General features: G+C 43.0%; 3 non-coding genes across 3 annotated transcripts; all 3 read right to left on the bottom strand.

The window, feature by feature from the left end:
• Positions 1-6,797: 6,797 nt before the first annotated feature.
• Positions 6,798-6,870, bottom strand: TRNAV-CAC (transfer RNA valine (anticodon CAC)). Its single transcript has one exon. It is a non-coding gene; the product is annotated as a tRNA-Val (tRNA).
• Positions 6,871-7,169: 299 nt separating this feature from the next.
• On the bottom strand, positions 7,170-7,241 carry TRNAP-UGG (transfer RNA proline (anticodon UGG)). Its single transcript has one exon. It is a non-coding gene; the product is annotated as a tRNA-Pro (tRNA).
• A 2,434-nt stretch (positions 7,242-9,675) lies between these two features.
• On the bottom strand, positions 9,676-9,748 carry TRNAV-CAC (transfer RNA valine (anticodon CAC)). The gene has a single exon. It is a non-coding gene; the product is annotated as a tRNA-Val (tRNA).
• Positions 9,749-14,465: the final 4,717 nt, after the last annotated feature.

Here is a 14,465-nt window from a genome sequence, read left to right as displayed (position 1 = left end):
AGTGCAACCACCTTCCTCATCTTCAGCAAAGAAACGTTCTTGCCCAGGTTTAAGAAGAATAACTGAACCCTTGCTCCACCAACCCTTCTCAGCAAGTAGAACAGCAGAATCAGTTACTCTTTCAACCTGAAAAGGATTGGAAAACTTGGAAGAACCTTTGCTAGATAAAGTGGGTTTCAACACACGTACCCAATCGCCAACCTTGATGAACTTATCTTTGGACTTGCAAGAGGCATCATGATAACTTTTGCCAGCAATGCGAGACTCTTGAATGTTTTGTTGGACTTCATCAATAATAGCTTTCATGTTGACCTCAAGCCCAACACCTTTAACAAAGTTGGGTCTTAAGACAGATTTTGCCTGTCTGCCTCTCATCAGTAGATAGGGTAAAAAACCAGTGGAAGAATTCGGAGTAATATGGTAACTCCACAATTTCTCCTTCAAGAATTGAAAAACGTCCAACTTGCTCTCTAAGGCAGCTTGAATGCCCTCCTTAATAAATCTATTGGCCCTTTCGACTTGGCCATTGGCCCTGGGACAATACAAAGGAGTGGTTTCAGACTTGACTCCAAACTTTTCTAAAAATCCTTTCAATTTCCTGGACACAAATTGCACCCCATTATCGGATAAAATGAGATTGGGAGCACCTTCCAAACTGAAAACAAAATCCAAAAAATCAACCACAGCATCCGTATTGGGATGTTCCACAAAGGTATAATAGATCCATTTGGAAAAATTATCAATTAGCACAATAGAAAATCTCTTCTCCCTACCAAGACACTCAAAAGGACCAGAAAAATCAATAGAAACTTTATCCCATGGACCAACAGCACCTTCTCTGAGAGACAAAGGTTGAGTCGAAACCTTCCAGTGCTTATCAGCCCTGACACAAACAGGACAATTATCAATCACTCTCTCAATACCTGCATCCATTCCAGGCCACCAATAGTGGTCCTTCAGAATTTTTTTTGTACCAGAGATGCCAGGATGACCAGCGTGTGCAAGTTTAATGAGTTTATCCCTTAAGGCATTAGGAGGAATAAACAAATTGTGACGCAATAAAATATTCCCTTCAATGCTAAGCTCATCAGCAATCTGAGCAAAACTCCTTAAACCATCTTCCACATTCCTAATAGGAGGCCAACCAACACTAACAAAATTTTTGACCTTCTCAAGTAACAAATCCCTGGTCATAGCCTCAATCCAGTCTTCCTCAGAAATGCCGAACTCAAAAGAACTCACAGCATCGATCAAAGCCACAACACATTCATGTTCATCCAAAATATCATTATTATCTTCCTCAAAGGGAGGAAGTCTGGACAAACAATCAGCAGTGAAATTTTTCCCACCTGGGATATGCTGTGTTTCAAAATTATACTCTTGTAGTCTGGCAATCAACCTGACAAGCCTAGATGACGCCTTGCCACTCCTGACACCATCCATCATGAATACAAGTGGTTTGTGGTCAGTGACAAGAACAAAAGACCTGCCCCATAAGAAACTTTTGAATTTTTCCACGGCCCAAACGCAAGCTAAGGCCTCTTTCTCAATAGTGCTGTAGTGTTTTTCAGCACCCCGAATTGCCCTAGAAATGAAAGATATAACTCTTTCCTTACCATCAACAATTTGGGAAAAAACAGCACCGAGGCCAATGGTACTAGCATCCACAGTGACAAAGGATTTACCCTCAGGATCGAAGGTCTTGAGACCAGGTGCTTTGGCAATAAGCTTCTTTATATTGACAAAAGCTTCATCATGGATCTTGCTCCAAATAAACTGAACACCCTTTCTAAGAAGCTGTCTGAGAGGTTCTACTACTAACGCATACCCTTTCACAAACCTTGAATAGTACTCTCCCAAACCTAAGAAAGAGCGCAAAGAATCTTTGTCCTTGGGTGTACTAATATTATCCAAAGTGTTGACTAAATCTTCTTTGGGAAAAATGCCATCAGCCGTGATTTTGTGACCCAAATAATTTAACTCTTCAACAAAAAATTTGCACTTTTCCTTGCTGACAGTCATGCCCTTAGTACCAAGAATGTTAAGGACCTTATTGAGAATAACATTGTGTTGTTCAGAAGTTTTAGCGAAAATTAGTATATCATCCTGGAATGATTGAACACCAGTGATACCTTGAAATAAACTCTCAATAAGCTTCTGAAAAACACTGGCCGCCGATGCGAGACCAAATGGCATCCTTTTAAATCTATACAACCCAAAGGGAGTAGTAAAAGTGGTAAGATCTTTAGAGGAATTATCCAGGAGTACCTGATGGTATGCAGATTTGAGGTCTATAATAGAAAAATATCTGGCACCATTGACGGCAGACAACATATCTTGGATGCGGGGTAAAGGATGCGTGTCAACGACAATGTTCTTATTAAGGGACCTCAAATCTACACACAGCCTTAAATCTTGATTCTTTTTGAGTGCCAAAACAATAGCCGACACCCACTCAGAACTATCAGTTGGTTCAATGATACCTTCTGAACATAAAGTATCAAGATGGACCTTCAATTTCTCCCGCATACCAAGTGGAACCATACGCACTTTATGTTGAATGGGAACTGCATTCTTCTTTAACTTAATCTTATGCATATAACCTTTGACTTGACCCACAACATTTTTAAAAACATTTGAATGTTTCTTAAGAATCATTTCTAAGCTATATTTGTCCATGTAAACATTGTTAACATCAAATTCTCTAAGTTGCAAAGGACGTTCAGAACCAGGACACAAAATTACCCCAAGCCTACCTAAATCAAACCACCCAACTATATTCTTTCCATCAATGGCCACATAAATTTTAGTAAAAATTTTCCTCGACTCAAATTCTAACGAATCTTCGAAGTAGCCTAACATGGTTATATCAAAGTTACCAAAAGCTTTTGGGTTAATGTCAGATTTATGGAGAATGACGTTCTTCCAATTTTCCTTGAAAAACACATCAGACAGAATAGAGATCGGTGAACCAGAATCAGCCATGGCTTGAAAAGAAATATCACCAACCAATACCGTGCCTAATGGTGCCTTAAAAGGTAGATTGATGTTGTTCACAGAATAATCAAAAACATTGTCATAGATGGTTAACAACATGTTCTGCAAATCTTCTTCAACAACATCAAGATTATTAACACTTGAATTTGAAGAACTAGAATTTTTCCTAGGAGCATGGCAAACAGAAGAAAAATGGCCAACTTTACCACAATTAACACAATTTCTCTTAATGGCAGGACAGTTGACATTATTAGCTAAATGTGTTTTGGAACCACATCTATAACAAGATGACTTGTTAATCGGAACTTGTTTAAAACTAGACCTTCCTCTGTTAGAAGCTTGCACTGCACAGACAGATGAAGCAGAAGGTGAGTTGAATGATTTAGAACTTTCAGCAGAAATGATTCTTGAAGATAAAATGGATCTCTCAATCCCTTTGGCTAAATCAACAGCTTCACTTAATGTGGGATTGCGACAAGCCAAGAGTCTTTCCTGAACTTTCTTAGACTCACATTCAAAAATAAGTTGATCCCTAATGCAGTAATCAACAGTTGCTCCATAGTTACAATTAGCGGCTAGCACTCTCAAGGCAGCAACATATTCCTCTATGGTCTCATCAGGAAACTGTTTCCTCTTATGGAATGCATGCCTCTCAAGAAGAACATTTGGCTCATCTTGAAATTGTTTCTCAAGTCTGGCAACAGCTTCCTTATAGCAGTTCCATCCATCACCACCCCCACTAGGTGGTGGAATTGGAATTAAGTTTTTGAAAATTTCAATGGCAGCAGAACCCAAATAACTGAATAAGATGGCTTTTAATCTTTCCGCTGAAAATTTGGATCCATCAATAGCCACAATATAATTCTCAAAACTTTCAAACCACTTTTTCCATTCCAATTTAGGCTTACCTGGAACTTGTAGAAAGATTGTGGGTTGATTGCAAATCTGCGCACTAGCCATAATCAGATTCTGAATGAATAAGAGCAAAGAAGAAGGATGAAGTCAAAATAACAACAAGTCTTTTTAGAAAATTCAACAGAAGAAACACCTGAATAAATTGAGTAAATAGTTGAGTTCCCAGGTGTGAAAGAAGAAATGTGCACTTTATCAGGAGAGAAGCTATGTATGAACTTTCAATGAACATTGTTTCCAAAATAAAGATTCCTGCAATAAGTGTGCGCACCACTGTAAATGCGCTTGCTACAGAACACTTCACAAGAAGAATGCCTCGAAACAATAATAAGTGTGCGCACCACTGAAAATGCGCTCCAAACAGAATGCTTCTTAAGATGTGAAATTGAATTAAAGTGTGCGCACCACTGAAAATGCGCTAGCAAAAGAAAACGTGCACATCAAAATGCCTTCGCTTTTAAGAAAAAGCCTTCACGCCAGAGGAAACTGCCTTTGCGCTTGTGAAACTGCCTTCGCTAGAGTAGTGTACATACCAGGCATTTACTGATAGATGAGAATGATTTCTCCGCTTGTTAGAGAAATCTCACCGTCTTGCGAAAGGCTACGAGTGACAGATGGTGAGCGTAAACAAAGTACGCACACAAGTGAAATCAAAATGTCTGTCCTGGCGTGGTTGCGTGGTGATGTCACTGGAACGCAGGGAATGGACAACCAAACTCACACAAAATGGCTGACCCTGCCTTGCTACGCTCTGAGGTCACTGGAACGCAGCGTTGTAGTACGCAACAGGATTCAGACCAACACCTTCACTCGCTCAGGCAAGCATCTTCACGCGCTGGAACCTTGAAGCGCAGTTAAACCCAACGGATTCCTCGAGGCTAAAGAGACTTTTGAATAAGGTAAACTTTGAATAACAGTACGTTGCAAATCCGAAGAACAGTGAAACGAAGGCTGTAAAACGAAGCTTGTAAAGTCCAATTTAAAATAAAAGAAGAGTATTGGGCTTGATTTTCGGTAAATTGTGGCAATGAAGCCTCCGAAAATTTCAATTCACCGCGTAATCCAGTGGGTCTAGTAGATTTCCCTCGTCGCCAATATAAAGATGGTCAGCAGTCGAAGTTGATGTTAATTTATAGTTTATTTAATTCATAAACTATGGACCCACCGGAGCAGCAGGGCAAACATCCCAACTCTCCAGAAACCAACCGCCTTCTCCCCACAGCTCACCAAACACCAACATTCTAAATTACATCATGTAGTTCCATTAATGACATAAGCAAGTTCTACAAATGATAGGGCATATCATACAGTAATAAACATAGAGAAAAGATACGACCTACTACCACAGCTTTGCCTAAGTATGCTTTTTTCTTTTTCAGGGAAATTCTAAATGGTTTCTCTGTCCAGTCTGTGGCAGTAGAATGCTGATTATGATGCCATGTTTTGTTGAATCACCAAGGTACAACTACAGAGGAATATATGAGTCTGAAGGACATGGAACTCTTACCTAACACATCACAATATGTGATGCTTGCCAACCAAGCACTACATTCTGGTGCGCTGATGAGCAGAACATTCTGCTCTTAAAGGAAAGAAAAGACCGCTTGATTGAAAATAAAGTCTCTGTTTATATTAATGCTCTCTCTCTCCCTATATCTATCTATCTATCTATCTATCTATCTATCTATCTATCTATCTATCTATCTATCTATCTATCTATCTATCTATCTATCTATCTATCTATCTATCTATCTATCTATCTATCTATCTATCTATCTATCTATCTATCTATCTATCTATCTATCTATCTATCTATCTATCTATCTATCTATCTATCTATCTATCTATCTATCTATCTATCTATCTATCTATCTATCTATCTATCTATCTATCTATCTATCTGTCTATCTGTCTGTCTGTCTGTCTGTCTGTCTGTCTGTTTGTCTGTCCGTCCGTCCATCTATCCATCCATCCATCCATCCATCTATCTATTTATCTATCTATCTATCTATCTTTATATATAGATACATGCATACACATACACATAGATATGCCATGCATTTCTTTGGATTTGTTTCAACCTCTTGCCATTTATTTGAGAATCTCTACTTTTCAAGTGACTGCAAATGAAGTCATCTCTGGCACTTTTTGGCTGATGCAAGGTAACCAAAACACAAGACAACTTTTAATAAAAATCATTGGTTTCTTTGTTAACGTGCACTGTCAAACATGGGACTTTCACACGTCAGGTAAATATGATAACCAATACGCAACAGAAGCAGATGCAGATTGCTTATCAATGTCGTGATAGAACAGTTATGATTTGAGTAGTAGAAGCGCCCCTGAATTGATACTTATTATATTCAGCCTGTAAGATAGTCAAAAATGCATGCTAGGAGAGGAGATGCAAATATAAATGTATTAGAAAAATACATAAAGAGGAGTGATATGCTTTTATTCATGCAAGGCTAGAAAAAAAAAACCATACTGTCGAAAGCATTCATACACCACCAAATGGAAATAAACAATTCTGACATTAAACGTAAAGGTGACGATGAATTTGTATCATCACCTTGAAAAGGATCATCTAGGAATTGAGCCCAGGCCTCAGCACTTAAAAACCAGAAACACTCCACTAAGATAAGAGGCCTGTTGGTGCCAACAATTCTCAAAGTTAATGCTTGTTCTGGTTGAGCATTGAACCGAATGCAGGGCTCTTTTGAAAGTGAGATCTGCGAATCAACATATACATCCAAATGCCAATTATGTTATTGTTTTTAGGAGAATTCACTTTCTTGGAACGAGACTGCATGTACCCATCGTCAGGGCCTGGACAATTTCATGCAAAAGGGCAACTCTCAACATTGCAGCCAAGACAATATAACCGGTGTTTCTGCCCGGTTTCGAACCGGGGACCTTTCGCGTGTGAGGCAAACGTGATAACCACTACACTACAGAAACAGATACCTACAGTTGGTTTTTCTGTGATGAAACTGCTCAAAACAGGCTATTCCAAGGGCATCTGGTTTTAGATTTCTTTCATGCAACCTGCCGGACAGCCCTATCTGAACGCTTGTATATGCCTTGCAAGTTCAGCATTTTAGCAAAATGCTTAAAGAGAAATGTTTCCTATTTGCTCAGGCAGGGCAAGGTTAAAAGCATGAGACTCTAGCATATATTCATCCACTACTGCAAAGAGAAAATTGATATTGGCTTTGAAATGCATACTTCAAAACTACTTTAAAAGAGCACCAATGAAAGGGCTCGTCCGGGATTTGAACCCGGGACCTCTCGCACCCAAAGCGAGAATCATACCCCTAGACCAACGAGCCGTCGAAAGGCCCTCACCTCTGAAAAGGTAATACCAGCTCTAAGCCCGCAATGAAGATCATGCTGGGGTCTTTTTCATGCTTGGTCTGTGAATACACATGAAATTCAGTGTCAACTTACCCTTTCTCAAACGATAGCACTATCATTTGTAAGTGTCCCCTTTTATTTTGTCTCAGCATTGGACAGGTCTTACAGGAAGTCAGCAGTTATTTATATATTTATGCATTGGATAGAGACTAAAGAGAAAGAATAAAAAGCTGTTCATAACAACATAAGAAACACATTTTGCCTTTTCTCTCAAATACTTATTCCCTTTGTTCAAATCGGAATGCCAAGGTGAATAGCTGGGCCACAGATTCTGGCTAATTATCTATCTCTTGAATGCAAGAAGCAATAAAAACTGCCTAATGCAGGACTAAAGCATTCCTTGCATAGCCTCTAACATCATAACATAACTGAGCTGCTGGTAGCAAGCTAAGCAATACCTTCCCAAAATGAGAAGTACATGTGCTTATCCGCTCAATCAGCGCTCAATGAGGCTCGATCAGGCTCGATATAGAAAAGGTGGAAAGGGTCCAAATGGCTGTCCCTTCCTTTTTAGGGTGGGTCCTGCTGACTATCATAGGATTCCTTGTAAGAGTGGCTAGGGTCAGAGGAAAAACGTTCAACCCTTCTTAGTGTTCTCTCCAGAAGCAGGCATTTTCTGTGCCTTTAATTTCAGGCTTTTCCCAGCAGTCTCTGTTCTGCCTATGTAAATTATCAAAAGCAGTGCTTATTCCTCACTTGCTCTAATGTCCTTCCTGTCCACAAAGCTTTGCCTAAGTATGCTTCTTTTCTTTTTCAGGGAAATTCTAAATGGTTTCTCTGTCCAGTCTGTGGCAGTAGAATGCTGATTATGATGCCATGTTTTGTTGATTCACCAAGGTACAACTACAGAGGAATATATGAGTCTGAAGGACATGGAACTCTTAGCTAACACATCACAATATGTGATTGCCAACCAAGCACTACATTCTGGTGCGCTGATGAGCAGAACATTCTGCTCTTAAAGGAAAGAAAAGACCGCTTGATTGAAAATAAAGTCTCTGTTTATATTAATGCTCTCTCTCTCCCTCTATCTATCTATCTATCTATCTATCTATCTATCTATCTATCTATCTATCTGTCTGTCTGTCTGTCTGTCTGTCTGTCTGTCTGTCTGTCTGTCTGTCTGTCTGTCTGTCTGTCCGTCCGTCCGTCCGTCCGTCCGTCCGTCCGTCCGTCCGTCCGTCCGTCCGTCCGTCCGTCCGTCCGTCCGTCCGTCCGTCCGTCCGTCCGTCCGTCCGTCCGTCCGTCCGTCCGTCCGTCCGTCCGTCCGTCCGTCCGTCCGTCCGTCTGTCTGTCTGTCTGTCTGTCTGTCTGTCTATCTATCTATCTATCTATCTATCTATCTATCTATCTATCTATCTATCTATCTATCTATCTATCTATCTATCTATCTATCTATCTATCTATCTATCTATCTATCTATCTATCCATCTATCTATCTATCTATCTATCTATATATCTATCTATCTATCTATCTTTATATATAGATACATGCATAAACATACACATAGATATGCCATGCATTTCTTTGGATTTGTTTCAACCGCTTGCCATTTATTTGAGAATCTCTACTTTTCAAGTGACTGCAAATGAAGTCATCTCTGGCACTTTTTGGCTGATGCAAGGTAACCAAAACACAAGACAACTTTTAAAAAAATCCTTGGTTTCTTTGTTAACGTGCACTGTCAAACATGGGACTTTCACACGTCAGGTAAATATGATAACCAATACGCAACAGAAGCAGATGCAGATTGCTTATCAATGTCGTGATAGAACAGTTATGATTTGAGTAGAAGAAGCGCCCCTGAATTGATACTTATTATATTCAGCCTGTAAGATAGTCAAAAATGCATGCTAGGAGAGGAGATGCAAATATAAATGTATTAGAAAAATACATAAAGAGGAGTGATATGCTTTTATTCATGCAAGGCTGGAAAAAATCCCCATACTGTCGAAAGCATTCATACACCACCAAATGGAAATAAACAATTCTGACATTAAACGTAAAGGTGACGATGAATTTGTATCATCACCTTGAGAAGGATCATCTAGGAATTGAGCCCAGGCCTCAGCACTTAAAAACCAGAAACACTCCACTAAGATAAGAGGCCTGTTAGTGCCAACAATTCTCAAAGCTAATGCTTGTTCTGGTTGAGCATTGAACCGAATGCAGGGCTCTTTAGAAAGTGAGGTCTGTGAATCAACATATACATCCAAATGCCAATTATGTTATTGTTTTTAAGAGAATTCACTTTCTTGGAACGAGACTGCAAGAACCCATCGTCAGGGCCTGGACAATTTCATGCAAAACAGCAACCCCCAACATTGCAGCCAAGACAATATAACCGGTGTTTCTGCCCAGTTTCGAACCGGGGACCTTTCGCGTGTGAGACGAACGTGATAACCACTACACTACAGAAACAGATACCTACAGTTGATTCTTCTGTGATGAAACTGCTCAAAACAGGTTATTCCAAGGGCATCTGGTTTTAGATTTCTTTCATGCAACCTGCCGGACAGCCCTATCTGAACGCTTGTATATGCCTTGCAAGTTCAGCATTTTAGCAAAATGCTTAAAGAGAAATGTTTCCTATTTGCTCAGGCAGGGCAAGGTTAAAAGCATAAGACTCTAGCATATATTCATCCACTACTGCAAAGAGAAAATTGATATTGGCTTTGAAATGCATACTTCAAAACTACTTTAAAAGAGCACCAATGAAAGGGCTCGTCCACGATTTGAACCCGGGACCTCTCGCACCCAAAGCGAGAATCATACCCCTAGACCAACGAGCCGTCGAAAGGCCCTCACCTCTGAAAAGGTAATACCAGCTCTAAGCCCACAATGAAGATCATGCTGGGGTCTTTTTCATGCTTGGTCTGTGAATACACATGAAATTCAGTGTCAACTTACCCTTTCTCAAACGATAGCACTATCATTTGTAAGTGTCCCCTTTTATTTTGTCTCAGCATTGGACACGTCTTACAGGAAGTCAGCAGTTATTTATATATTTCTGCATTGGCTAGAGCCTAAAGAGAAAGAATAAAAAGCTGTTCATAACAACATAAGAAACACATTTTGCCTTTTCTCTCAAATACTTATTCCCTTTGTGCAAATCGGAATGCCAAGGTGAATAGCTGGGCCACAGATTCTGGCTAATTATCTATCTCTTGAATGCAAGAAGCAATAAAAACTGCCTAATGCAGGACTAAAGCATTCCTTGCAAAAGACTTCCTAGCGCTCTTAGGCGCCTCGTTTGCTCCCCTCACCTTGCCTGGGTATTCAGACCGCCCTCGGCCGAGTATTGACGCCGAGGGCTGGGATCTGATTTTGGCCGCCATCTTGGGGGTAGGACTCGCCGCCCTCGCGCTCTAGTAGCGCTATAAGAAGGGGAATTTGCTCCTCCGCTCAGGGATTACCAAACTGCTACAACCTTTTCCCTCTTGAGGCGGAAGCCGGGAGGTCTCCCTTCTATTCTTTACACGTTTTAGCTGTGTATTTTAACTTGCGTGTTTTTTCATTTTAACTTGTGTAAATTTGGCTTGTGCTTGGCGCTTGATTTAAGAAGCGTTTTGTTGCATGCAAAAGACTTCCTAGCGCTCTTAGGCGCCTCGTTTGCTCCCCTCACCTTGCCTGGGTATTCAGACCGCCCTCGGCCGAGTATTGACGCCGAGGGCTGGGATCTGATTTTGGCCGCCATCTTGGGGGTAGGACTCGCCGCCCTCGTGCTCTAGTAGCGCTATAAAAAGGGAATTTGCTCCTCCACTCAGGGATTACCAAACTGCTACAACCTTTTCCCTCTTGAGGCGGAAGCCGGGAGGTCTCCCTTCTATTCTTTACACGTTTTGGCTGTGTATTTTAACTTGCGTGTTTTTTCATTTTAACTTGTGTAAATTTGGCTTGTGCGTGGCGCTTGATTTAAGAAGCGTTTTGTTCCATGCAAAAGACTTCCTAGCGCTCTTAGGCGCCTCGTTTGCTCCCCTCACCTTGCCTGGGTATTCAGACCGCCCTCGGCCGAGTATTGACGCCGAGGGCTGGGATCTGATTTTGGCCGCCATCTTGGGGGTAGGACTCGCCGCCCTCGCGCTCTAGTAGCGCTATAAAAGGGGAATTTGCTCCTCCACTCAGGGATTACCAAACTGCTACAACCTTTTCCCTCTTGAGGCGGAAGCCGGGAGGTCTCCCTTCTATTCTTTACACGTTTTAGCTGTGTATTTTAACTTGCGTGTTTTTTCATTTTAACTTGTGTAAATTTGGCTTGTGCTTGGCGCTTGATTTAAGAAGCGTTTTGTTGCATGCAAAAGACTTCCTAGCGCTCTTAGGCGCCTCGTTTGCTCCCCTCACCTTGCCTGGGTATTCAGACCGCCCTCGGCCAAGTATTGACGCCGAGGGCTGGGATCTGATTTTGGCCGCCATCTTGGGGGTAGGACTCGCCGCCCTCGCGCTCTAGTAGCGCTATAAAATGCTCACCTCTTCCTCCGCGTATGCGGACGCGTAATGCGGATGCGCCTGACCTGCGCCTGAGTCGCGCCAGAGTGTGCCCGTCTGCGCCCGTCAGCGTCCCGGAGGCGTGCGGCATGCCAGGCTCTTCTAGTCTCTACTCTTCCCCCACACATATTACGATGTTTTCTTACACATCCCAGGAGCTCCATTCTTTCAACAAAGCGGCGGAGTCCTGTTACTCAGTTTTTCCGGGACGTTACAGGGGTAAGCATAAATGCCCAGAGTATAACTGGCAGCTTACTAGCGCACGTCCGCCTACTTCTCATATGAAGGAGTGTAAAACTAAACACCTCTGCCTACTCCTCAACACTAGATCTATGCACAGACACGCTCAGGAGATCTTTGATCTCCTGACTATTGACAAACCTGCCTGTCTGATGCTTACTGAGACATGGCTCAATGAGTCCTCTCATCCTGACATTGCCGCAGCTATTCCACCTGAGTACAACATTCTTAGACAAGACAGAGATAAGGGTAGAGGGGGAGGAGTGGCCCTCGTTGTGAAAAAAACTATCGCGTGTTCGGCCATTCACACGGAATCTATCACGGGCACCGAATCCCTGGCCTTCTCCCTAGCCCTGTCTCCCCAACAATCTGTTAAGGGGCTCCTAGTATACAGACCTCCGGGGCCTGCAGGGTCCTTTTTTGAGGAACTCCAACAAGTCATGTCTATCTTAGTGCTGAAAACGGAGAGGTGCGTGCTAGCCGGGGACTTTAACTTCCATATGGACGATAGTCATGATCCGGATACTATTAGGATGCTAGATATCACATCCTCCTTGGGCCTGTTCCCCTATCTTTCTGGCCCGACCCACGACAAGGGTCATACTTTAGACCAGGTCTTTTCTACCTTTCCGGTTGAGGTGACTGCAGTGCTGCCGGTTCTATGGTCTGACCATCGACTAGTTTATTTCCAAATACCTGGCACTGAGAAATCAGCAGTCACCGCTCCGAGACAACAGGGTTTCGCCTTTAGAGCATACCATCGGGTGACTCCCGACCTGCTTTCCCAGGCCCTTGTGAACCATCCTGTGTCCTATACTGGTGACCTGGATAAGGATCTTGAAACCCTGCAGACCTGGCTTTTAGCCAGACTGAACGAGCTTGCTCCTGCACAGCCCCCTCGTACCGCCATCAAACGGGTCTCGGCACCATGGTTTACTGCGGAATTGGCTCATTCCCGTAGACTATGTAAAGTTGCCGAACGGACATGGAGAGCTGAGTACGATATCGAGGCAAAACTGACCTATAGATCCATGATTAAAACCTACCATAGATTAGTCCTCCAGGAAAAGAAAGGCTACCTCGCTAAAAGAATCGAGGAAGCAGCCAATTCCTGTAAGGAGATTTTCGCGGTTGTCAGAGAATTTACTACCCAGCGATCTAACTTAGCGCAGGTAGCCCCTGCGGACACCTGGGCTGACACCATAGCCAATTTCTTCACCACCAAAATCAGGCAGATACAGGATTCCTTTCCCCCGAGGCCTATAACTGGTATCCCGCCCTCATTGGAAGAGTCAGTTTATGTGCCTACCTCCGGCCCCGTGCTAGCGGTGTTCCCGCCTCTTACGGAATCGTCCTCACTAGCACTTATGATGAGTTCGAAATCTGGATCACCACGTGACCCTTGCCCTGCCAAATTTCTAGCCAGAATGGCAGAAGTTGTTAACCCTCTTGCTAACCCCATTTTAAACCTCTCTTTAAGTCAGGGAGCCCTTCCACATCTGTGGAAACAGGCCATGGTCATCCCTCTTCTTAAAAAGCCTAGCCTTGCCCCAGACACCCCTGCTAACTATAGGCCTATCTCGCTCCTCCCGGCTTTCACGAAAATCTTGGAGAAACATATTCATGGCGTCCTCTCCAATTTTTTGGAATCTAACAAGCTTCTGCACGCGTCTCAATCAGGTTTTCGACCTAACCTAAGTACAGAAACCGCACTCCTGGAGGTTTCAGAGATTGTTAAGGAGGCGCTGGATGCCGGAGGCAGGGTGATGTTGGTTATGTTGGATCTGTCGGCGGCTTTCGACACCGTCCCCCATGAGGATCTCCTCATAAGGCTACATGCCATCGGTCTGAGGGGGTCGGTGCTCAGTTGGTTTCGTTCCTTTCTGACCAACCGCCGACAAACGGTCTGGGCCTCCCCTGGATCTGCCGAAATGTCGCCTTTGGGAGTCGGAGTTCCTCAGGGCTCAGTATTGAGCCCAACTCTTTTTAACATCTTTATGACCCCTTTGGCGGCTTTGGTGGAATCCTTTGGGGCCCAGATCGTTTCCTACGCTGACGACACCCAGCTTCTCTTCACCTGCCGGAGGGGCGAAGATTTCGAGGGTGATAGTATCCGTGAGTGCCAAGGGGCTGTTTTTAACTGGTTCCAACTGAACAGCCTCAAGTGCAACTCGGATAAGTCCGAGATACTTTTTTTTCGGATGCCCCTCGGAACCGGACTGGCAGGGGTGGTGGCCCGCTGACATGTTCCCTCCAGCCAACTCCTCTGAGTCAGCCAAGAACTTGGGAATTAAAATAGACAATGGGCTTACTCTCAAATCTCAGGTGCTGACCCTTACAGGAACATGTTTCGGTATCCTCAGGATGTTGCGGAAGTTTTTTCCGCTACTCTCGGAGGACCATAGGAGAATAA

Source organism: Lissotriton helveticus, chromosome 8, assembly GCF_964261635.1.
Source record: "Lissotriton helveticus chromosome 8, aLisHel1.1, whole genome shotgun sequence".
Classification (NCBI taxonomy): domain Eukaryota; kingdom Metazoa; phylum Chordata; class Amphibia; order Caudata; family Salamandridae; genus Lissotriton; species Lissotriton helveticus.
Note: the sequence above shows the minus strand (reverse complement) of the source record. Positions and strands in the feature narration are given on the sequence as shown.